The sequence below is a fragment of the Pan troglodytes genome, chromosome 18, assembly GCF_028858775.2.
Source record: "Pan troglodytes isolate AG18354 chromosome 18, NHGRI_mPanTro3-v2.0_pri, whole genome shotgun sequence".
NCBI lineage: Eukaryota > Metazoa > Chordata > Mammalia > Primates > Hominidae > Pan > Pan troglodytes.
The window spans coordinates 31,670,130-31,695,651 of record NC_072416.2 but is presented as its reverse complement, the minus strand read 5'-3'; the positions used below and the strand labels follow the sequence as shown (position 1 = coordinate 31,695,651).

General features: G+C 47.7%; 2 protein-coding genes across 2 annotated transcripts in view; both read left to right on the top strand.

Annotated features, from left to right (window-relative positions):
- LOC112207873 (nuclear pore complex-interacting protein family member B8) overlaps positions 1-25,522 on the top strand; it is a 159,251-nt gene that overhangs the window by 27,618 nt on the left and 106,111 nt on the right. The gene's annotated exons all lie outside the window — the stretch shown is intronic.
- The window catches only part of SGF29 (SAGA complex associated factor 29), a 37,711-nt gene continuing 25,989 nt past the window's right edge, over positions 13,801-25,522 (top strand). Inside the window, exon 1 of the mRNA XM_016928802.3 lies at positions 13,801-14,137. The gene's annotated coding sequence lies outside the window, so the exon portion shown is untranslated. The remainder of the gene's footprint in view (positions 14,138-25,522) is intronic.

Below are 25,522 nucleotides of genomic sequence, written 5' to 3'. Positions count from 1 at the left end.
CCCTTTTTTTTCTTTTTTCTATGAGAAACATCTTGGAAAACCCCTTAATATCCTGAAACAGGGTCCCCAGTAATGTAATCTCCCTCACCTAGGAGGAGGGTGGCAGAGGGTTGGAGAGTTCAGGGTCTGGAGCCAGTTGCCCTCAGTTCAATCCCCTGACCCACCACTTTCCGTGTGACCTTGGGCGAGTCCCTTCACCTCTCTGTGCCTTGGTTTCCAATTCTGTAAAATAAGGAAGATAATAATTGTATCTTCTTCCTAGAGTTGGGGAGAGGATCAAATGAGATAATGTTTGAAAGACACTTGCTACAGTGCCCGGTGACAGAGGGAGACCCTGTCTCAAAAACAAATTATAATAAAATAATATGTATTTCAAAATATGGATGTACTGAGGCAGAAGACACAATGAGGCCGAGTGCGGTGGCTTATGCCTGTAGTCCCAGCACTTTGGGAGATCCACAAAGTGGGTGGATCACCTGAGGTCAGGAGTTCAAGACCAGCCTGGCCAACATGGCAAAATCCCATCTCTACTAAAAATACAAAAATTAGCCTGGCGTGGTGGCAAGTGCCTGTAATCCCAGCTACTCAGGAGGCTGAGGCAGGAGAATCGCTTGAACCTGGGAGGGAGAGGTTGTGGTGAGCTGAGATCGAGCCACTGCACTCCAGCCTCAGCAACAGAACGAGACTGTGTCTGAAAACAAAAACAAAAACACAAAAAGCTGAACTTCTGCTTGTGTTTCTCCCTTGCCTGAGCCGGAATTGAATTTAGCCTTTGTTTTCCCAGATTTGGATGATGTATGAGTTCCTTAACACCCAGGAAATGAAAGTGAAGACAGGATACTTGAATGAAAACAGGATTGGGGCAATAATAACAGACCAGGTGATCAGAGAAAGAGGAAAATAATCTTAAATTAAGCAAAAATTGGCCTAGTGTGGTAGCTCATGCCTGTAATTCCAGGGCTCTGGGAGGGTAAGCTGGGAAGATTGCTTGAAGCTGGGAGTTCAAGGCCAGCTTGGGCAATAGAGCAAGACTCCATCCTTTTTTTGTTGGTTTGTTTGTTTTTGTTTTGAGACAGAGTCTCACTCTGTCACCAGGCTGGAGTGCAGTGGTATGATCTCGGCTCACTGCAACCTCCGCCTCCTGGGTTCAAGTGATTCTCCTGCCTCAGCCTCCTGAGTAGCTGGGATTACAGGCTTGTGCCACCATGCCCGGCTAATTTTTATATTTTTAGTAGAGACGGGGTTTCACCACGTTGGCCAGGCTGGTCTTGAACTCCTGACCTCAGGTGATCTGCCCGCCTCGGCCTCCCAAAGTGCTGGGATTACAGGCGTGAGCCACCTGGCCAGTATCTTTTTTATTTGTTTGCTTTACCATTATTTGTCCCCACTGGCATGCAACCGTTGGTTTAGTTTAGTTAATGGTTAAAGGAGTAGGCTCTGGAACAGGGCTTCTCAGGTCTAAAGCTTGGTTTTGCCCCCTAGTTAGCTGTGTGCTCTTAGACAAGCTTAGTCTGCATGTTTGTTTACTCATCTATACAATGGGATTAATGGCACCTAGGCTGGATAAGGTGAGGCACACCTGCAATCCCACTGTTTTGAAAGGCTGAGGTGGAAGGATCACTTGAGGTCAGGAGTTTGAGGCTGCGGTGAGCTATGATCGTGCCACTGCACTCGAAAAAGAAAAAGAAAAGAAGGTTGGGGCTGGGCACGGTAGCTCACACCTGTAATCCCAGCACTTTGGGAGGCCGAGGTGGGTGGATCACGAGATCAGGAGTTCGAGACCAGCCTAGCTAAGATGGTGAAACCCCGTCTCTACTAAAAATACAAAAATTACCTAGGCATGGTGGTGTGTGCCTGTAATCCCAGCTACTCAGCAGTCTGAGGCAGTAGAATCGCTTGAACCCAGGAGGCAGAGGTTGCGGTGAGCTAAGATCGCGCCACTGCACTCCAGCCTGGACGACAGAGTGAGACTCGGTCTCAAAAAAAAAAAAAAAAAAATGCTTAGCGCAGTGCCTAGAAGATAATCAGTGTGCAATAAATGCTTGCTATTTTAATTATCATTATTCTCGGGGCAGGAATCTTGCCTGCCATATTGTATCCTCAATGCCTGGCACTCAGTCTGAGCTCAGTAAATGTCTAGTTGAATACATGAGGCTCTGCTAAGATCAGTGTTGCTTGCTCAGCTTCCACCTGCTCTGCAATGCAGGAACTGAGAGGCCAATTGTAGCCTCACAGGGGACCACAGAAACACTGTGATTGTCCCAGATGGAGCCAGGGAAGGAGGTCTCCCTGGCCTTGATCTTACAAGGTGCTGGAAGAAAGAAGCCTACGAGAGAAGGAGGAGGGGCATGGTGGCTCACGCCTGTAATCCCAGCACTTTGGGAGGCCGACGAGGTTGGGTGGGTCACCTGAAGTCAGGAGTTCGAGACCAGCCTGGCCAACATGGTGAAACCCCGTCTCTACTAAAAATACAAAAATTAGCCGGGTGTGGTGGCGGGCACCTGTAGTCCCAGCTGCTGGGGAGGCTGAGGCTGGAGAATGGCATGAACCTGGAAGGCGGAGCTTGCAGTGAGCCCAGATCGCGCCACTGCACTCCAGCCTGGGCGACAGAGCGAGACTCCATCTCAAAAAACAAAACAAAACAAAACAAAGGGCCAGGCGCAGTAGTTCACGCCTGTAATCCCAGCACTTTGGGAGGCCGAGGCGGGTGGATCACCAGGTCAGGAGTTCAAGACCAGCCTGGCCAACATGGTGAAACTCCGTCTTTACTAAAAATACAAAAATTAGCTGGGCGTGGAGGCATGCACCTGTAATTCAAGATACTCGGGAGGCTGAGGCGGAAGAATCTCTTGAACCCAGGAGGCAGAGGTTGCAGTGAGCCGAGATCGCGCCATTGTACTTCAGCCTGCTGGAACCCCTCTAGCATGGATCTGCAGGGCTCTAGACGTGGCTCCATCTAGACGTAGAGGTGTGCTTTTTGTTACAGGAACAGCAGATTTGTATGCCTGCTGCCCTGTCACAGCTCTATTACACTGGACAGCAGGGATGCAGTAGAGAGAGTTTCATGATCACAGGGCACTGTGCAAGGGGATAGGAGGAGACCTGCGAATGCATCTCCCCAGGGAATTCTGGGATGGGGCTTTTAAGGGTATTATGGAGAGTGAGGGGCTAGAAAATTGGTGTCATTGGTCAGAGCAAGGGAAATGAAATCATCATGATGTGAAAAAGACATTTTTGGGGAGTTAGCTCCTGGTGGGGTCCTTCAGGCTGGCGGAGTCAGTCGCTTCACCGGCACGCAGGACCTGAAGGAATTTCTCAAAAGTAACATTTAATGTTTCATAATGTTCAAGTTGCTATCTCTAGTGCAGTTAAGGGGAACTATGATCTTGTAACCAGGTCTACGTGATTCTAGAACAGCAGGCACCAGACAACCAAGAGGAAGCAGATCAGGGGGCAGCTGACCTCATGATCAGCGCTGGGTGTGCTGCAAGCCTGGCTTGTTTCCATTTCTCCTCTCTGTTCTCTGATTAATTGCATGAGGTTTACAGGGATGGTTTCATTTTCCCATCCTCAAGCCTCCAGGTGCATGTAAAATCTGCCACGAGGAAGTTTATTTTCTTCCTGCTTAGAGTTATACCTTCGTGACGTTGCTAGGCACACCTATGACAACCCAGCGCCATCAGCTTGGAGTAAACGCAGAGGGCTGGGAGCTCCCAGGAGGGCACCTAACCTCTCTGGAGATAGGGAGATGAAGGCACACTTCCTGGAGGAGGTGAAGCTTGTTTTCTAATTCTTTTATTTTTAATTAATTAATTAATTTAATTTTAATTTTCTTTTCTTTTTTCTTTTTTTCTCTTTTTTTTGAGACAGAGTCTTGCTCTGTCACCCAGGCTGGAGTGCAGTGGCACGATCTCGGCTCACTGCAACCTCCGTGTCCCGGGTTCAAGCGATTCTCCTGTCTCAGTCTCCTGAGTAGCTGGAATCACAGGCATGCACCACTACACCCAGATAATTTTTGTATTTTTAGTAGAGACAGGGTTTCATCATGTTGGCCAGACTGATTTCAAACTCCTGACCTCAAGTCATCCACCCGCCTCGGCTTCCAAAGTGCTAGGATTACAGGCATGAGCCATCGCACCCGGCCTATTTATTTATTTTTGAGACAGGTTCTCACTCTGTCGTCCAGGCTGAATACAGTGGAGCAACCTTGCTCACTGTAGCCTCGACCTCTAGGGCTCAGGGGATCCTCCCACCTCAGCCTCCCAAGTAGCTGGGACTTTAGGCACGCACCACCATGCCCAGCTAATTTTATTTTTTGTAGAGATGAGGTCTCCCTATGTTGCCGAGACTGGTCTTGAACTCCTTGGCTAAAGTGGTCCTCTTACCTCGGCCTCCCAAATAGCTGGAATTACAGGCATGAGTCACCACACCAGGCCTGGAGGCAAAGTTTGAACAAGAATGGCTGTTTGTGGGCCAGATGCAAAGGCTGACACCTGTAATCCCAGCACTTTGGGAGGCCGAGGCAGGAGGACTGCTTGAGCCCAGGAATTCAAGACCAGCCTGGGCAACATAGCGAGATCTCATCTTTACAAAAAAAATCCAAAAGTTAGCCAGGCGTGGTGGTGCATGCCTGTAGCTCCAAGTACTCAGGAGGCTGAGGCAGGAGGATAACTTGAGCCCAGGAGGTTGAGGCTACAGTGAGCCATGATCGCACCACTGCACTCCAGCCTAGGCAACAGAGCGAGACTTCCTCTCTGTTGGATAGCCTGAGGGATGTACGAAGTCACTAGCTCAAAGGAACAGAAGCTTCCCAGGCTGAAGGCAGAATGCGTAATTAAGGTGGACTGGACATCGCTGTGTTCCAAGAGGACACAAGAAATCTAAATGAGGTTAAACAAAATATATCCATATGATCTCACAACCCCATCCCAGATAAAAATGTCAAATCTGGCAGCTGCATTTGCAAGTTTTCTTGGCTGTGTGATATCATCGTTTTAAATATCAGTGGATGCTGTCTTTTTTTTTTTTTCTTTGAGATGGAGTTTTGCTCTTGTTGCCCAGGCTGGAGTGCAGTGGCACAATCTCGGCTAGCTGCAACCTCCGCTTCCCGGGTTCAAGCGATTCTCCTGCCTCAGTCTCCCTAGTAGCTGGGATTACAGGCAGATGCCATGATGCCCAGCTAATTTTTGTATTTTTAGTAGAGACGGGGTTTCACCATGTTGGTCAGGCTGGTTTCGAACTCCTAACCTCAGGTGATCCGCCTGCCTCAGCCTTCCAAAGTATTGGGATTACAGGCATGAGCCACTGCGCCCAGCCAGATGCTGTCTTTAATGGGTGGTTTGGCAACATTGATAAGATTTTGAAATGCTTATATCCCCCTGATATTGCAGTCCCACTTTCAGGAGTCTCTCCTACAGAAATCTTCCCAGAGGTTAGTAAAGAGGCAGGTACAAGGAAGTTCATTTGTTTGTAATAGTGAAAAACAGGAAACCCAGCCTGGGCAACATAGCGAGACCCCATATCTTAAAAAAAAAAAAGACTGGCATGGTGGTGTGTACTTGTAGTCCCAGCTACTCAGGAGGATGAGGCAGGAGGATGGCTTGAGCCATGATGGTGCCTCTGCACTCCAGCCTGGGCGACAGAGCAACACCCTGTCTCTAAAAAAAGCAAAAACCAAAAATCGGAAACAACCTAAATGTCCATCAGTAGGTGACTGATCAGTTTCCTTCTGTGAAACACTGTAGCCATTCAATACTCTTTAGAGACAGAATGTATTTCTATCTCTGATGAGAAAGATGTCCATAATACATTCCTAATGAAAAACACAGGTTGCAGAACATCATGTACACTACAAATTATATTTTTGCATTAAATGTATAGATAACTATGAGTAATACACAGTTTTCACCATAATAGAGGTGTGACATTTTCTCCTGACAACTAAAATAGACAGCCACATAAAACACAGTGGTAGAAAAATCTAGAATAAGGCTGGACGCGGTGGCTCATGCCTGTAATGCCAGCACTTTGGGAGGCCAAGGCATGTGGATCACCTGAGGTCAGGGGTTTGAGATCAGCTTGACCAACATGGTGAAACCCCGTCTCTACTAAAAATACAAAATTAGCCGGGCTTGGTGGCACATGGCTATAATCCCAGCTACTTGGGAGGCTGAGGCAGGAAAATTGCTTGAGCCCAGGAGGTGGAGGTTGCAGTGAGCTGAAATTGCACCATTGCACTCCAGCCTGGGCAACAAGAGCGAAACTCTGTGTCACAAAAAAAAAAAAAAAAAAGAGAGGGAAGGAAAGAAAGAAAGAAGAAAAGAAAAGAAAAGAAAGAAGCAAAAAATCTAAAATAATAAATTTTATTACTGATGTCTTCTGGGAGATCAGCAAACCCGACCCCATTTAACAGAAGAGGAAAGTAAAGACCAGAGAGGCATGCATTCTCCAGTCTACAGATGTTTAGGGTACTAACCACGTGCCAGGCACTTGCTTGGTGCTGGGACTATAAAAGTAAACATGGGGCCGGGCGTGGTGGCTCATGCCTGTAATCCCAGCACTTTGAGAGGCCAAGGCGGGTGGATCACCTGAAGTCAGGAGTTCGAGACCAGTCTGGCCAACATGGTGAAACCCAGTCTCTACTAAAAATACAAAAAATTAGCCAGCGTGGTAGTGGGCACCTGTAGTCCCAGTTACTCTGGAGGCTGAGGCAGAAGAATCGCTTGAACCCAGGAGGCGCAGGTTGCGGTGAGCCGAGATGGCGCCATCACACTCCAGCCTGGGCGACAAAAGCAAAACTCCATTTCCAAAAAAAAAAAAAAAAAAAAGGTAAACTTGGGCCAGGCGCAGTGGCTCTTGCCTGTGATCCCAGCAAGATAAGTATGTGATCACATACATTGGCAAGTATGGGATGATTCAGTACATATATCAATACTCTTGCATAGAAAAAAAGGAAATGGCTGGACCTGGTGCTGTAATCCCAGCACTTTGGGAGGCCAAGGCAGGCGGATGGCTTGACCCCAGGAGTTTGAGACCAGCCTGAGCAACATGGCGAAATTCCCATCTCTACAGAAAATACAAAAGTTAGCCAGGTGTGGTGGTCGTGCCTGTGGTCCCAGCTACTCAGGTGGCTGACGCCAGAGGATCACCTGAGCCTGGGGAGGTCATGGCTGCAGTGAGCGGTGATTGCGCCCCTGCACTCCAGCCTGAGCAACAGAGTGAGACCCTGGCTCAAAACAAAATTTTTTTACAAAAACAAAGAAAGAAACAAAGAAAGGAAGGAAGGAAGGAAGGAAGGAAGGAAGGAAGGAAGAAAGAAAGAGAGAGATGGAATATACATGGCTTGTGCTTACCAGGTGTAGACATAAAGATTTTTCCAAACCCTCTTGCTTAAAATGTATCTTTAAAGAAACGATTACTTTATAGTATAGATTTTCCTTCAAGTTAAAATTTTTATAGCAATTGGGTCATGCCATAAAGCTCTTAAATATCTGGAAATAATTTTAAGGGAGCATTTTGGGACAGGGCAGTGGGAGCAGTCCCCCACCCTGATCCAGGCTGTCTGTAAAGAACTTAATAATTAAACTGATCCAAATCATTCTGCCTTTTATTATCACTATCAATTCTCAACAATGTCAGTAATAAAATATGCCTCCCTGCCACTGCGAACTGCTCCTAGGGAGTCCTCCTTACCTCTTAGCACTGTTAAAAAAAAAACGAGGCCAGGTGTGGTGGCTCACGCTGTAATCCCAGCAATTTGGGAGGCTGAGGAGGGCACACTGGTTGAGCCCAGGAGTTTGAGACCAGCCTGGGCCACATGGCGAGACCTCGTCTATATAAAAAATACAAAAATTAAGACCGGGAGCGGTGGCTCATGCCTGTAATCCCCACACTTTGGGAGGCTTAGGCAGGCAGATCACTTGAGGTCAGGAGTTCCAGACCAGCCTGGGCAACATGGTGAAACCCCTGTCTCTACTAAAAATACAAAAACTAGCCCAGCATGGTGGCACCTGTAATCCCAGCTACTCAAGAGGCTGAGGAAGGAGAATCACTTGAACCCCAGGAGGCGGAGGTTGCAGTGAGCCGAGATCGTGCCATTGCACTGCAGCCTGGGCGACAGAGCAAGGAGCTGTCTGAAAAAAAAAAAAAAGAAGAAGAAAAAAACCACCACACACAAAAAGCAAAAATTAGCTGTGTGTGGTGGTGTGTACCCATAGTCCCAGTTACTTGGGAGGCTGAGGACGGAGGATCGCTTGAACCGGGGAGGCAGAGGTTGCAGCAAGCCAAGATTGTGCTATTGCACTCCAGCCTGGGTGACAAAGCAAGACCCTGTCAAAACAAAACAAAACAAAACAAAAAACACACACACGAAAACCCCTGAGGTATCCATATTAGCCATTGATTCAGCCCATTCAATTTCTTTTATAGACAGTTTGATTAGTCAAGATCATACTTACAAAAAAACCCATAAAAATGTCTACCGTCCTAAACTTATAATATTTAAGCTCCAGTGAAAATTCTCAAATATCAAATCTGTTTCCAGCTGGGGTCACTGACATCTGATGTCCAATGCCGTCACTTCTGGGTTTCCACGTTCACCAGGGCTGGTCCTGGTCGTCTTCTCCACTGGGCTGTCTGGCCCATGCCCCACGGGGTCAACATGGAGGGGTCTTTAACACCCAGGTGTATGTCAAAAAAACAAGGGAGGGCAACATCGTGCTGTAATTTTTGGTTGGGATAACAATTCAGGTTTCATCTGCTCTGGCTGACTTTCCGCCTGAGCGCCCCTGCATGGAGGCACGCTCATCCAGCCGCCTGGTGGGTACCGGACTTCAAAAGTGGAGTTCTGCTGAAGGTCAAGAGGATCCCAGGGCTCAGTCAGGGGGACCTTGGAGCTCAGCTTGGCGGTTTGTCCAGCCTGCAGCATCAGTCCATCCTCTTAGGGAAGATGTATTCAAACAGTCTCTTGCAGGTCAAGTGCATCTTCCTGGTGTCCTGATGAGTGGGGTGGTGGGTGGAGACCTGGGCCGGCTTTGCTGCGGAGTGTAATGGGTGTAGACGGGGTGCCCTGAAAACAATGCGTTGTCCCACCCCACCCACCCCTGGGCCACAGACACTGTCCCCTACCCTCCCACCTCGGGCCAAGGGGCTGTGCCCCCCTACCCCATGCCCCAGCCCATGTAGAATGAAGCGAGCCCAGACATCATTGTTGCCCCTCGCAACGGTGCATCTATGCTCCCATTTTTGCAAGAAAAATTATTTTCTTTTTCTTTTTCTTTTTTTTTTGAGACGGAGTCTCACTCTGTCCCCCAGGCTGGAGTGCAGCGGCATGATCTCGGCTCACCGCCTCCACCTCCTGGGTTCAAGCGATTCTCCTTCCTCAGCCTCCCAAGTACTGAGCAGCTGAGATTACAGGTGCGGGCCACCACGCCTGGCTATTTTTTTTGTATTTTTAGTAGAGACGGGTTTCACCATGTTGGCCAGGCTGGTCTCAAACTCCCGACCTCAGGTGATCCCCCCGCCTCGGCCTCCCAAAGTGCTGGGATTACAGGCGTGAGCCACCGCACCTGGCCAGAAAAATTATTTTCATTATTGAAAATAAAAGTAGGGGGGGCAATGAGATGTAAACCAAACTCTCCAAAGTGGTTATATCCTAGACTAGGGTTCTGGATAATTTTTACTTTCTCCTTTATAGACTCCAGATCTCTGTAGTGTTGGACTTTTGCACAACGTATATCAGAAAAAAAGGCAACATTTAAGAGTTAATGTATTTCATCTCTTTTTCCTTTTGGATTGCAGGCACACTATGCCACCTTCTGGTCATGATATGGCTACGTGTGCCTGCAGCGGGGACAAAAACCATTAAATTGTGAATAGTTGCAATTTCCTCTTTGCCATGGGAGGTCAGATCCTGAGAGAGCTGTGTGTGTGCGCGTGTGTGTGTGTCTGTGTGTGTGTGTCTGTGTGTGTGTTCTGAGAAATGGTCTCACTCTGTTGTCCAGGTTGGAGCGCAGTGCAGCGGCATATTCACAGCTCACTGCAGCCTCAACCTCCTGGGCTCAAGTGATCCTCATGCCCCACCTCCCTGTCCCCCACCATACCCGGCTGATTTTTTTTTTTCTTTGAGACAGAGTCTTGCTCTGTCACCCAGGCTGGAGCGCAGTGGCACAATCTCAGCTCACTGCAACCTCCACCTCTTGGATTCAAGGCGATGCTCCTGCCTCAGCCTCCCTAGTAGCTGGGACTACTCGGCTAATTTTTTTTATTTTTATTTTTTATGAGGCTGGAGTGCAGTGGCACCATCTCAGCTCACTGCAACCTCCGCCTCTTGGGTTCAAGCGATTCTCCTGACTCAGCCTCACCAAGTAGCTGGGACTGCAGGCACCTGCCACCACGCCTGGATAATTTTTTGTATTTTTAGTAGAGACGGGGTTTCACCGTGTTAGCCAGGATGGTCTCGATCTCCTGACCTCGTGATCCGCCCGCCTCGGCCTCCCAAAGTGCTGGGATTACAGGTGTGAGCCACCCCGCCTGGACTGATTTTTAAATTTTTTTTTTTTTTTTTTTTGAGACAGAGTCTCGCTCTGTCACCCAGGCTTGAGTGCAGTGGCACGATCTCGGCTCACTGCAAGCTCCACCTCCTGGGTTCATGCCATTCTCCTGTCTCAGCCTCCCAAGTAGCTGGGACTACAGGCGCCCACCACCACGCCCGGCTAACTTTTTGTATTTTTAGTACAGACGGGGTTTCACCGTGTTAGCCAGGATGGTCTCGATCTCCTGACCTTGTGATCCACCCACCTCGGCCTCCCAAAGTGCTGGGATTACAGGTGTGAGCCACCGCGCCCGGCTAATTTTTAAATTTTTTGTAGAGATGAGATCTCACTCTGTTACCCAGGCTGGTCTTGAATTCCTGGGCTCAAGCGGTCCTCCTGCCTCAATTTCAGTAGTAGCTGGGACTACAGGTGCATGCCACCACACCTGGCTAATTAAAAAGAATTTTTTTGTAGAGACAGGATCTTGCTATGTTTTCCAGGCTAGAGTGCAGTGGCACAATCATAGCTCACTGTTGCCTTGAACTCTTGGCCTCAAGTGATCCTCTAGCCTCAGCCTCCCAAAGCAGTGGGATTGTAGGCATGTGCCACTGTGGCCCGAATAGATGAGGGGAGATCATTTAAGACGGCATTGCTCAGTCTCACTAGTGGGCATACATCTCAGAGAAATCTTCACATAGACCGCAGGGGAATAAGCATGAGGTTGTTCACTGTGGCATTGTTTGTGGTAGCCAGTAGTAGTTGGAGGCAACTTACAGGTCCATCATAACTGAAATGTTGCTGCCCACTTCGAAATATTGCATGGTTGCTGTAAGTCATAGGTAAAGTGTGCACACAATGACAGGTGTTGAAAGCAGAGGGCTGAGGCCTGGCGCGCTGGCTCACGCCTGTAATCCCAGGAAATTTGGGAGGCTGAGGTTAGTGGATCACCTGAGGTCAGGAGTTTGAGACCAGCCTGGCCAACATGGTGAAACCCCATCTCTACTAAAAATATAAAAAATTAGCTGGGCGTCGTGGCGCGCATCTGCACTCCAGCCTGAGTGACAGAGTGAGACTCTGTCTCAAAAAAATTTTTAAAATAACAAATAGAGAGGCCGTGCAGAGCCCAATGACGAAGTGTGTCATTAAGTAGAAATAAGTAACTCAACCTTAGCACCAGCGATTAAAAAACAGAGAACCTTTGCAGTTGTTTAGGGAAGGTGTCCCTACCTTGGCCTAGGGTGGATGTGGTGGAGGTGAAAAGTAGGTGGATTGTGTTATATGAATGAATACGTGTAAAGGATTTTGAACAGTGCCCGGTGCATAGCAAGTGCCTAACAAATGTGTTTTTATATTGCAGACACGTGGATTGAATGAGGGAGGGGAGGGAAAGGGTGATGTCAGGGATAACCCCCAGGTGCTGGCTCAGGACATTGTACTAAGTAGGAGGTGGGACATGAAAACTGAGTATAGATGATTCTTTTGAGAAATGTGGATGTGGAGAAGACAGAGCAATTCCTTACATGTGGACAACACTCTAAAACACTTTTTAAAAAGTTAATAAATACATGTTTATTGTAGAAAAATCAGAAATTAACAATAAAATTTTAAAACAGGGCAGAGACCAAAATAATTTAAAAAACAACTGTGAGCTCTACATCTCTCCTGATCAGTGACTAGGGTTGATTTTTTAAATTTATTTTATTTATTTATTTTTTGAGACAGAGTCTTGCTCTGTTGCCCAGACTGGAGTGCAGTGGCGCAATCTTGGCTCACTGCAACCTCCGCCTCCTGGGTTCAAGTGGTTCTTTCCTGCTTCAGCCTCCAGAGTAGCTGGGACTACAGGTGCGTGCCACCATGCCCAGCTAATTTTTGTATTTTTAGTAGAGACATGGTTTCATCATATTGGCCAGGCTGGTCTCAAACTCCTGACCTCGTGATCCGCCCACCTTGGCCTCCCAAAGTGCTGGGATTACAGGTGTGAGTCACCACGCCTGGCCTAGCTAGGGCTGATATTTAACAATCAGGAAAAAGAGCCCCTGAGACCTTTACAAATGCAAAATTTGCAAAATCCCTCAAAGCATAACCTTCATAAAAGGCAGTAAATAGAACTGCAGCTGGGTGGATGGGCATGTCATTCACTGACCTGACGCCCACAGAAATAAATGCAAGTGTGATGGAAGAAAATGACGCATTAATTTTGGGGTTAAAATAGTTTCAGTGCTAACGCCTGAGATTCTCTAATAAACAGAAAAATACTGACGGAACTGAGCTTGGTGGCTCATGCCTGTAATCCCAGCACTTTGGGAGGCTGAGGCAGGAGGATCGCTTGAGCCCAGGAACTCAAGACCAGCCTATGCAACATAGCAAGACCCCCATCTCTACCAAAAAAAATTTAAAAATCAGCAGAATGTGCTGGTGTGTGCTTGTAGTCCTAGCTACTCAGGAGCCCTGATGGCACCACTGCACTCCAACCTGGACAACAGAGCGAGACCTTGTCTCAAAGAGAAAAAAAAAGAAACATGTGATGGCCAGGCACTGTGCTAGGTACTAGGAATACACAGGTGAACACAAGATGATCCTAATCTCATAGGACTTGCAAGTTTATCAAACAATCAACAAATAATTACAGACATTTGTAGGTTATGTAAGAAACTTTAAGATACCAGGATGGCCTTCGATAAAATACCATTGAGGCTACATGTCCATTGCACGTCCATATCCTTAGTACTTTCCTGAGAAGATTCCCTAAAAGTGCGATTTCTGGGTCTAAAGATCTGCTTGTTTTTTGTTTGTTTGTTTTTTTGAGATGGAGTTTCCCTCTTGTCACCCAGGCTGGAGTGCAATGGTACAATCTCCAGTCACTACAACCTCCGCCTCCTGAATTCAAGCGATTCTCCAGCCTCAGCCTCCCCAGTACCTGGGATTACAGGCACCCGCCACCACGCCCGGCTGATTTTTGTATTTTTTAGTAGAGACGGGGTTTCACCATGTTGGCCAGGTTGGTTTCAAACTCCTGAACTCAGGTGATCCGCCCGCCTTAGCGTCCCAGTGTTGGGATTACAGGCGTGAGCCACCGCGCCCGGCCTGTTTTTAATTAATTTTTTAACAACAGACTTTATTTTTTAGGGCATTTTTAGGTTCACAACAAAATTGAGCAGAAAGTACAGTTTTCATATTACCCCTGCGCCCACCCACCTCCAGCAAGCAGCAATCTGTTCGCTTTCAAGTTTTATTTATGTATTTATTTATTGCATTTTGTTTTAAATAGAGTCTGGGGAAATGGGAGAAAACGCTGAAAACGCACAAGCACTTTGGTTGGTTGAATTAGGGTTCCGCCAAGAGCCGGAGCGGTGTGCCAAGTGAAAACTACATTTCCCACGGGGCAGCGGGTCACGTCACAGAGGAACGACTACGCATGCGTGCAAGGTCCTCCGCGCGCGACTACGCTCATAAAAGGAAAAAATGCGTGTGCGGTTTTCGACGTGCCGCCAATCTTCGAACGCAGGTCTGTGATCATCCGCAGACTCCGAAAAAGCGTTCGAGGAACGCGCCTGCTTCCCTCGTCGCAGTTTCCAGCCCGACGAGCTTGTTTTGTCCCAGACTCGGTAGGTGGGGAGGGGCCGTGGCCTGAGACCTCCGGCGAAACGCAGGAGCGAAGGGCTGAGTCCTCCCTCCGCGCCGCGGCTCCCGACCTCCCTGAGGCGGCGCTCTAGGGGCGGTGCGCACGCGCTCTGGGCGGGAGGGGGGCGGGGCTCGTGGGGGTGGGGGCGGGAGGGGAGGGCGGGGCCGGGGCTCGGGGAGGGCGGGGCCGGGGCTCGGGGAGGGCGGGGGCGGGGCTCGGAGAGGGCGGGGGCGGGGCTCGGGGAGGGCGGGCCCTGCGCCAGGCCGCTCGAGGTCTGCGCTTGCGTGCTTCCATCCCGGGCGAGGGTGGGAAACAGCGACACGCTGGGCTCGGCACGGACGCAGCTTCCAGGTGGGGTACTCGGACCCGGGTCACGAAGATGCGGACAGAGGATGGGCCCCGAACTCCAGCACTTATTTTATGATTTGCACAAAAATTTTATGTATATATATATATAGTTTTTAAAAAGATACACTAACAGCTCGTCGTTTGCCCAGGAGGCTCAACCTCCCGCCTCGGCCTCCCAAAGCGTGGGGAGTATAGGCGTGAGCCCCCGCGCCCGGCCAAAAAATGCCCGTCTTAAGAACAACAAAACAGCCTCCTTCACCCTCGCTATTCTCCAGTTACCTCCTCCTCGGCTCCGGTTTGCAGCCAAAGGCCTTAGTCTACCCTCACTAATGCCTTTTCTCCTCCAAGTCTTGAACCCTTGAGCCTCTAGTCAGGCTTTGGTCTCCACCACTCCACTAAAAAGGCTTCTTGTCAAAGCCACCAGTGATCTCTAGGTGGCCAAATTCATTGTTAAGTTAGGTCTCAGTCCTGTAGCAGCATTTGATGCTGTGGATCACTGCCCCTCCTTGAAATACTGTTTTCATTTGGCTTGCTGAACGTTCTCTTCCTTTGCCTCTGCTCTCTCTGGCTTCTCCTCTGCTGATTCTAACCTAGGCATCATCTCACATTTTTGTTTTTATTAGAGACACGTTCTCTTGCTCAGACTGGAGAACAGTGGTGCTATTACAGCTCACTGCAGCCTCAAACTCGTGGGCTTAAGCAGTCCTCCTAACCAAAGCCTCCCCAAATGCTGGAATTACAGGCATGAGCCACCGCAATCCCAGTTTCACATTTTAAATGTAAATACTGGCCAGGCGCGGTGGCTCATGGGTGTAATCCTAGCACTTTGGGAGGCCGAGGTGGGCAGATTGCCTGAGCTCAGGGGTTTAAGACCAGCCCGAGCAACGTGGTGAAATCCAGTCTCTTCTTAAAAAAAAAAAAAAAAAATAAATTAAAAAAAAAATTAGCCGGGCGTGGTGGTGCGTGCCTGTAATCCCAGCTACTTGGGAGGCTGAGGCACAATAATCACTTAAACCCGGGAGGTGGATGCTGCAGTGAGCCAAGATCGTGCCACTGCACTCTAGCCTGGGTGACAGAGCAAGACCCTGTCTCAAAAAAAGAGTTCTAGAGGTGGAAGAAAATCCACATATAAGTGGACCTGCACAATTAAAACCTGCATTGTTCGAGGGTCAACTGTATAGCTATGTTAAAAGAGATTTATTGTGATGGATTGGGTGACACTGTTATAGAGGCTGAGAAGTCCCGAGATTTGCCATCTGCAAGCTGGAAGCCCAGGAAAGCAAACCCTCCGGAAACTCACAGACACACTCTAAAGTGTTTCACCAGCTATCTGGGAATCCCCTAGCCCAATCAGTTTGACACATAAAGTTAACCATCACATTTCCCTAGCTTTGTTTTTCAGTTGCCTCAATCATCATTTTACTGGTGATACTTTGAGTGTTGTCATAATAGCCTAATGGTGGATTGGCAGCTTCCACTTTTGTGATCTCTTTTAGTATTGAATATGCTGAAGTCGTGACAACAACTTGGAATTCAGAGGAAGAGCATAGGTTTTAGAACTTGCAGCCTTGCAGCCCCAGCTCAACTACCTATTTTTCCTGAGTTACCTAGCATAACCTATCTGAATTTCAGTTTCTTCACTATACTTACTATTCTGTTATCTATTTTATAGGATTGCTGTAAGGTTTAAATGAGAAACACTGGCATAAGTTGCAATACAGAGGCATGAAGGAAAAAAATTGTCTTCTCTTCTTAATGTCTCTTTAACCAATTGATGAATATAGATTCTATTTATTTATTTATTTATTTATTTTTGAGATGGAGTCTCGCTCTGTCACCCAGGCCGGAGTATAATGGTGCAGTGTCGGCTCACTGCAACCTCTGCCTCCCGGGTTCAAGTGATTCTCCTGCCTCAGCCTCCTGAGTAGCTGGGATTACAAGCATGCACCACCATGCCTGGCTAATTGTTTGTTTGTTTGTTTGTTTTGAGACGGAGTTTCGCTCTTTGTTGCCCAGGCTGGATTGCAATGGCGCAATCATGGCTCACTGCAACCTCCGCCTTCCGGTTTCAAGCGATTCTCCTGCCTCAGCCTTCCAAGTAGCTGTGATTACAGGCATGCGCCACCACACCCGATTAATTTTGTATTTTTAGTAGAGACAGGGTTTCACCATGTTGGCCAGGCTGGTCTTGAATCTGCCGGCCTTGGCCTCCCAAAGTGCTGGGATTACAGGTGTGAGCCATTGCGCCCAACCTACTTATGTTTTTTTTAGAAACAAGGTCTTACTCTGTCACCCAGGCTGGAGCCTAGTGGTGCCATTATAGCTCATTATTCCCAAATTCCTGGGCTCAAGTGATCCTCCTGCCATAGCCTCCTGAATAGCTAGGACTACACATGTGCACCACCCTGCCCAGCTAATTATTTTATTTTGTTTTTGTAGAGACAGGGCCTCCGTGTGTTGTCCAGGATGGTCCTGAACTCCTGACTTCAAGTGATCCTCCCATTTCGGCCTCCCAAAATGCTGGGATTACGGTCATGAGCCACTGCACCCAGTTTGCAGATTCTCATTGCTAGTGACTGGGTTGAGAGTGTGGGATGTGAGTGTGGGGTATTAGGTTCCTCTTTCCCTTTGACCCAGAACAAAGCTCTTACTGTTTTAAGCCCTGTGGGATTAATCTTAGAGTGGCTTAAGTGTAGGATATTTGGATTTGTTTATTTGAGGCCTTTTATGCTATTATAGTAAAAGGGCCAGCAATTTTAGGCTGGGTATTAGTGGTTAACATATGCTTCTACCCTGCAGCCTTTGTCCCTCAGAATTGGCTATCTCTTCAGACCGTGCTTAATGAAAGTTCTTATTAGTCAAGCTACTCAGTTGCAGATAACAAAAAGCTACTCTGACTAGCCTAAGCATGAAAGGGGTGTTTGTTGACTCTGTGATATTGTAAAATATATATCTGGTTTGTATCCCAGTTTGGAGCTTCCTGGAGGGTGGCGTGCCCAGGGTGGGTATGGAAGCTCTTCGCTCCTTCCCACATGCTTTGCCCTGTGTACCTCTTCCTTCATCTGTATCCATTGTGACATCCTTTATAATACGCCAGTAAACCTAAGTGTTTCCCTGAGTGCTGAGAGCTGCTCCTGCAAATTAATGGAACCCAAGGAGGGAGTCATGGAAACCCTGATTTATAGTCAGTTGGTCAGAAGCACAAATAAAGCAACTGGGGGCTTGTGACTGGCATTGAGAATTGGGGGGACATGCTCGTGGGACTGAGCCCTCAACCTGTGGGGTTTGACACTCTGTCTGGGTGGATAGTGTTGGAAATAAACTGAATTAGAGGACATCCAGCGTGTATCCACTGCAGACTCAATGGATTGATTGGTGTTGGGGAGAAATCTCCACACATTTGGCCACGGAAATCTTATGTGTTGATTATCGTATATTGTGACAGCAGAGGAGAAAGTTTTGTTTTTTCCTCACAGACTGTAGCTGAAGAGTCCTGGAGTAAATCAGTTTCAGATGGGACTCTATCCAGAAGCCTAAATTATGTCACCAGTATTTTCTGTTTTTCTTTCTCTGTTTTTTTTTTAGAGACGGGGTCTTGCTGTGTTTCCCAGGCTGGTCTTGAACTCCAGGCCTCGAGATCCTCCTGCCTCAGCCTCCTGAAAGCTGGGACTACAGGAGTCCACCACCACACCTGGGTACTTTTTTTTTTTTTTTTGAAACGGAGTCTCGCTGTGTCGCCAGGCTGGAGTGCAGTGGCGCAGTCTCGACTCACTGCGACCTCCACCTCCCGGGTTCAAGTGATTCTCCTGCCTCAGCCTCCCAAGTAGCTGGGACTACAGGCATGAACCACCATGCCCAGCTAATTTTTTTTTTTTTTTTTTTGTATTTTTAGTAGAGATGGGGTTTCACCATGTTGGCCAGGCTGGTCTTGACCTCTTGACCTCATGATCCACCCGCCTCGGCCTTCCAAAGTGCTGGGATTACAGATGTGAGCCACCACGCCTGGCTGCACACCTGGGTACTTTTTATTTTTGGTAGAGATAGAGCCTGGCTATGTTGACAAGTCTGGTCTCAAACTCCTGGGCTCAAGCAATCCTCTGTACTTGGCCTCCCAAGGTGTTGGGATTGCAGGCATGAGCCACTGCGACCCGCCTGTTTATTGGTTTTGTTAAATGCCTTGTCATGAGGCATTAAAAAGCCCATGATGGAAAGAAGATAGCCCCAGAGAAGGGATTCCAAATTCTTCACAAATTCTTCAACAGATGAGTGGATTAAAAACGAGATCTATCCATAGAATGGAATGTTATTTAACCATAAAAAGGAATGAAGTTACTGATACATGCTGTGACATTGATGACCTTTGGAAACATGCTAAGTGAAAGAAGCAAGTCACATAAGGTCACAGTACAATTCTATTTATATGAAATGTCTAGAATAGGCAAATCTACAAATATGAATTAGAATCATGGCTGCCAGTGACTGAGAGGAGAAGGGGGTGGGGAATGACTGCTAATGAGTATAAGGTTTTAAGGAGAGTTGGTGAAAATGTTCTAAAATTAGATAGTGGTGATATTTGCACAACCTTGTGACTAACGTAACACTGAATTGCACACTTTAAAAAAGTGAATTGGGGTGGGTGTGGTGGCTCACATTTTTAATCCCAGCACATTTTGTGAGGCTGAAGCAGGAAGATTGCTTGAGCCCAGTAGTTTGAGACCAGCCTGAGCAATATGATGAGACCTCATCTCAACAGAAAATTATAAAATTAGCTGGGCGTGGTGGTGCACACCTGTAGTCCCAGCCACTTGGGAGGCTGGGGCAGGAGGATTGACTGAGCCAAAGAAGTCAAGGCTGCAGTGAGCTGTAATTACACCACTTCACTCCAGCCTGGGCAATGAGAGTGAGACCCTGTCTCAAATAAGTAGATAGAGAGATAGAGAATTGTATGGCATGCGAATTATCTTCATTAAGCTGTTTTTGTTGTTGTTGTTGTTTTGAGACGGAATCTCACTCTGTCACCCAGACTGGAGTGCAGTGGTGTGATTTTGGCTCACTTTAACCTCCGCCTCCCGGATTCAAGCAATTCTTGTGCCTCAGCTTCTCAAGTAGCTGGGATTACAGGTGTGTGCCACCATACCCAGCTAATCTTTGTACTTTTTTAGTAGAGACAGTGTTGGCCAGGCTGGTCTCGAATTCCTGGCCTCAAGTGATCTGCCCACCTTGGCCTCCAAAAGTGCTGGGATTACAGGTGTGAGCCACCGCACCCGGCCCATTAAGCTGTTATTTTAAAAAGTCTGTCTAAATCTCTGAACTAGACAAACATGGGGCACATTCCAAGCAACTTAGCCAAGTTTAAAAGATCAGTACAGATTTCAGCTGATGCTTGCCTCAGGGAAGCTAGATTTGGAGTTTGAGTTCAGCTGTGATTAACTGCACGTTAACAGAAACAAAACACCAAACTCTCAAGAACATAACAGAATCCAGAGTCTACAACACATCATCTACAATGTCCAGGATATAATCCAAAATTCTTAGACACAAGAAATGGCCTGGGCATGGTGTCTTATGCCTGTAAACCCAGCACAGCACTTTGGGAGGCTGAGGCAGGCAGATCACTTGAGGACAGGAGTTTGAGACCAGCCTGGCCAACATAGCAAAACCCCTTCTCTACTAAAAGTACAAAAAAATTAGCTAGGCGTGGTGGTACACAGGAGGCTCAGGAGGCTAAGGCACAAGAATTGTTTGAACCCAGGAAGTGGAGGTTGAGCTGAGATCGTGCCACCACTCCAGCCTGGGCAACAGAGCAAGACTCTGACTCAAAAAAAAAAAAAAAAAAAAAACGAAAAATTTAAAAAATATTTTTACAAAACAGGAAAATATGATCTGTGTTCACAAAAAAAGGCAATGAATGGGCCCGGCGCAGTGGCTCACGCCTGTAATCCCAGCACTTTGGGAGGCCGAGGTGGGTGGATCACGAGGTCAGGAGTTCGAGACCAGCCTGACCAACATGGTGAAACCCCATCTCTACTAAAAATACAAAAATTAGCTGGATGTGGTGGCGCACACCTGTAATCCCAGCTACGCAGGAAGCTGAGGCAGGAGAATTGCTTGAACCTGGGAGGAAGAGGTTGCAGTGAGCCGAGATTACACCATTGCACTCCAGCCTGGGCAACAGAGTGAGACTCTGTCTCAAGAAAAAAAAAAAGGAACGAAAAATTTAAAATATATTTTTACAAAACAGGAAAATATGATCTGTGTTTACAAAAAAAGGCAATGAACGGGCCCGGCGCAGTGGCTCATGCCGGTAATCCCAGCACTTTGGGAGGCCGAGGCAGGCGGATCACGAGGTCAGCAGATCGAGACCATCCTGGCTAACATGGTGAAACCCCGTCTCTGCTAAAAATACAAAAAATTAGCTGGGCGTGGTGGCGGGTGCCTGTAGTCCCAGCTACTTGGGAGGCTGAGGCAGGAGAATGGCGTGAACCTGGGAGGCGGAGCTTGCAGTGAGCCGAGATCACACCACTGCACTCCAGCCTGGGTGACAGAGCAAGACTCTGTCTCAAAAAAAAAAAAAAAAAAGGGCAATCAACGAAGATCAACCCCAAGAGGACCCAGATGTTGGTATCAACTGACAAGAATTCTAAAAGAGAATCAAAATAATTAGTTAAAATAAAAATTTTTTAAAAAATTTAAAGCAGTTATTAAAACTTTGTCAGGCCAGGTGTGGTGGCTCACACCTATAATCCCAACAATTTGGGAGGCTGAGTCGGGAGGATCGCCTGAGCCCAGGAGTTAAAGACCAGCCTGGGCAACATAGTGAGACCCCATCTCTACAAAAAGTTTAAAAATTAGCTGGACAGGCACAGTGGCTCACGCCTGTAATCCCAGTACTTTTTGGGAGGCTGAGGCAGGCAGATCACCTGAGGTCAAGAGTTGGAGACCAGCCTGGCCAACATGGTTAAACCCTGTCTCTACTAAAAATACAAAAATTAGCTGGGTGCGGTAGCTGGCACCTGCAATCCCAGCTACCTGGGAGGCTGATGCAGGAGAATTGCTTGAAACTTGGAGGTGGAGATTGCAGTGAGCCAAGATCGCACCACTGCACTCCAGCCTGGGCAACAGAGCAAGACTCCGTCTCTAAAAACAAAAAACAAAAAAACACAAAAGGTGCAGGGGAAAGAAAGAAAAGATGTGGCCTTCTAAGTCAGTGGGAACACGAGCATGCTAGGAGTCAAAAAGTTTAGGGTACTGGGCGTTACCTCAGCATTCCTAAGAATGCTTGAAACCTTGCTGGAATTGCTGAGCCTCTCAGGGTTTGGGACAGTTTTGTTTACATGATAGAATTGTGATAAGATTAGCTGGCACCCTCGGACTCTGATAAAACCAGCCACTTGGCCTGGAAGTGCAGTGTCCCCTCATCTGGCCTTCCAATTCATTATGGTTCCAACCCCAGGGCCTCATTCCCACTTGCTTTGCACCAGCAGGCTTGGCATTTGTTCTCAGAAGGTCACAGAAACCTTTGCTTCTACTTAGAACATGTTTCCTGGGGAAGTTTAGACTTATGACTGACCAGATCCAGAGATAGCAGCACTTTGATGTAAAATCACAGGAAGAGCTTGTTCTCTCAGACAAGCCACTACCCAGTAGGCAAAGCTCAAACGAGAGCCCTTAAATGGTGTGGTCTTTGGCCAGGCCATCATTGCGGGGTTATTCCTAGGTTTGGCAAGCGTCAGCATTTCTTTTGCTTGTGCAATTGGCTCTTTTGCTCAGTGTAACAGCAGACCCCTGGCCTCCAGATGAGAAGGGCCACTAGCGTTCACTAAGTGCATGCTCTGGGCCAGCCACTGCCTAGGACCTTTCTTAGATAGTTGATCATCAAGTAGGTGCTCTTGTTTTAATTTTATTGAGACCCAGAAAGGTTAAATAATTCATCCAGGGTGAGTGTGAGGCTTTATGAGAACTTTACAGTTGTTCTCTCCCTTCCCCCTCCTTGGACTATTCCTGAAACATGAAGGTCCAGTTCGTTTCCCTGATGGCTGTATGGCAGGTGGCGTACTTCATTTCTTTGTGGGAAATTACACTTGTATTGATGCTGGGCATGCTGCTCGCCTCTTCAGTGTTTTCCCAAGTAAGGTCTGACAAATGGGGATCCAAGCCCTCCTGTATTTCAGGCTTTATTTTGGGTACCAAGATGCAAAGACAATCCATTAAGACAGTTCTTGGCCGCTCATGGTGACTCATGCCTGTCATCCCAGCACTTTAAGGAGGCTGAGGCGGGAGGATTGCCTGCGCCCAGGAGTTTGAGATCATCCTGGGCAACAAGGCAAGACCTCATCTCTACAAAAATATTTAAAAATTAGCTGGGTGTGATGGTACATGCCTATAGTCTCAGCTACTTGGGAGGCTGAGGTGGGAGGATCACTTGAGCCTGGGAGGTGCAGGCTACAGGGAGCCAAGATTGGGCCACTGCACTCCAGCTTGGGTGACAGAGTGAGACCCTGTCTCAAAAAAAAATAAAATAAAAAATAAAAGACTTAGTTCTTCTACTTTTAAGGGGCTTGAAGTCTGAGAAGTAGACTCTTCCACACATAGAAAGCAGTCTTAAAAGGGTGTGTGTGCTCTGATTGTGGTTATATAACATTTACAGAAGGTGAATACAGAATGAAAATCACTTGAGGTTGTTGGGATTTGCTTTAAAACATCCTTTAATGTTGCATTTTTTTTCACCTTAATTAGGGGAAAAAGGGAGATAATTGGAAACACGGGTGACCAGAGTGCTCTGGGGAGGCGGAGGTTCTGTAATAACTGTTGGTAGCCAAGGAGGCCACAAAGAAGAGAGGGTGTTTGCGTGGTAAGAGTGTGTTGCCATTCGCCAGATACGTGCCAGAGGCAAGGGGCATCAAGGCAGTGGGCACAGTTAGATGGTCCACTTTGAAAGTTCGTGGCTGATGGGATCCAGGGATAGCAAGAGCTTATTGTGAAATTACAAAATGAGGTGGTTCTGCCAGGCTAGGCACTACCCAGTAGGCACAGTGATCTTCCAGACCACGTGGTCAGCTCTCTCCCTGAAAGTTTCAACCTCTGTGTGTTGTGCGTCTGTGTGTCTTTGTCAGCAAAAGCTTTTATGAGATACACACCATTTTTTCTTGTTATATGTACATGGGATATCTTTAAAGGAATACCCAAGAAACAACTAGTTGCCTGTAGCGATAGGAGATTTCGTTGTATTTCAAAAATAATCTGAATTTTTTTACTACGTGCATATATTGTTTACTCAGTTTTGTGTGTGTGTGTTTTTCTAGAGAAACAGACTTTTTTTTTTTTTTTTTTTTGAGACAGAGTCTTGCTCTGTCACCCAGGCTGGAGTGCAGTGGCGTAATCTCGGCTCACTGCAACCTCCGCCTCCTGGGTTCAAGTGATTCTCCTGCCTCAGCCTCCTGAGTAGCTGGGACTGCAGGCGTTCCTGAGTAGCTGGGACTACAGGCGCACACCACCACACCTGGCTAATTTTTGTATTTTTAGTAGAGACAGGGTTTTGCCATGTTGGCCAGGCTGGTCTTGAACTCCTGACCTCAGGTGATCTGCCCGCCTCGGCCTCCCAAAGTGCTGGGATTAGAGGCTTAAGCCACCGCGCCTGGCCAAGAGAAACAGACTTTATGAACAACCACGTGAGACAGTGAGACAGGTGATAAGGGCCTAAACTAAAACAATGACAAGTGTGGTGGGAGAGAGGGGGCTGGATTCCCAGCTTGGGAAGCCAGCTGTGCAGCAATGCTGTTAACCAGCATCTAGAAGGCAGAGCAGTGCGGGACTGGAAGTGTGAGCATCTGCGGGTGCATCTCAGTGAGATTATTCAGGGGGCAGTTGGAAGTCTGAATTGGGAGCCTTGAGAGGTCAGGGTTGGTGACACTGATTTGGAAGTTTAGCCTGAAGCTGATGAGAATGCTTAGGGAGTGCTTAGAGAATGAGAAGAGGATCCCGGAGCGATCTTCCACCGGGTTAGAGAAGGAGGCGGCAACAAACCAGAATGGTGGTTAGAGACACTGGGGAGCGTGGAGGCCTGGTGTGTTAGCGTTCTCCAGAGGGACAGAACTCTTGTGTGTGTGTATGTGTGTGTGTATATATATATATATATACACACACATATATATACATGTGTATATATATATATACATGTATATATATATGTATGTATATATATATACATACAGGCCTCAGCTGTCAGTCTGAGGCCTAAGGCCTGAGAGCCCCTGAGAGGTGTAAGTCTCAGAGTCTAAAGGCCAAAGAACCTGGAGTCTGATGTCCAAGGGCAAGGGGAGAGGAGGCCAAGTGTCCGGCGTGACACAGAACAGAGCCAGCATGCGGACTCAGCAAGCTGCTGGTCCCCCTTCTTCCGCCTGCTTTGTGCCAGCCACGCTGGCAGCCAACTGGACGGTGCCCACCCATATGGAGGGTGGGTCTTCCTTTCCTAGTCCACTGACAAATGTCAGCCTCTTCTGGCAACACCCTCACAGACACACCCAGGAACAGCGCTTCACCAGCCGTCTAGGCATCCCTCAATCCAGACAAGTTGTTACCTAGGATTAACCATCACACCTAGAAATCTAGAGAGTGAAGCTTTGAGGTGCAGTATGTAAGCAGGTGTGCAATGCAGCAGAAAGGTCCAGGAGCTGCCAGGAGCTCCATGGGAGCTGAGGGTGGGCTGAGGTGTGAATGGGAGAAGTGACGATGGTAGGTATGGTAGTTTTTTGTTTTTTATTTTGAGATGGAGTCTCGCTCTGTCACCCAGGCTGGAGTGCAATGGCGCGATTTTGGCTCACTGTAACTTCCTCCTCCTGGGTTCATGCAATTCTCCTGCCTCAGCCTCTAGAGTAGCTGGGACTACAGGCACCCGCCACCACACTTGGCTAATCTTTGTATTTTTAGTAGAGATGGGGTTTCACTATGTTGGTCTCAAACTCCTGACCTCATGATCCACCCACCTTGGCCTCCCAAAGTGCTGGGATTACAGACGTGAGCC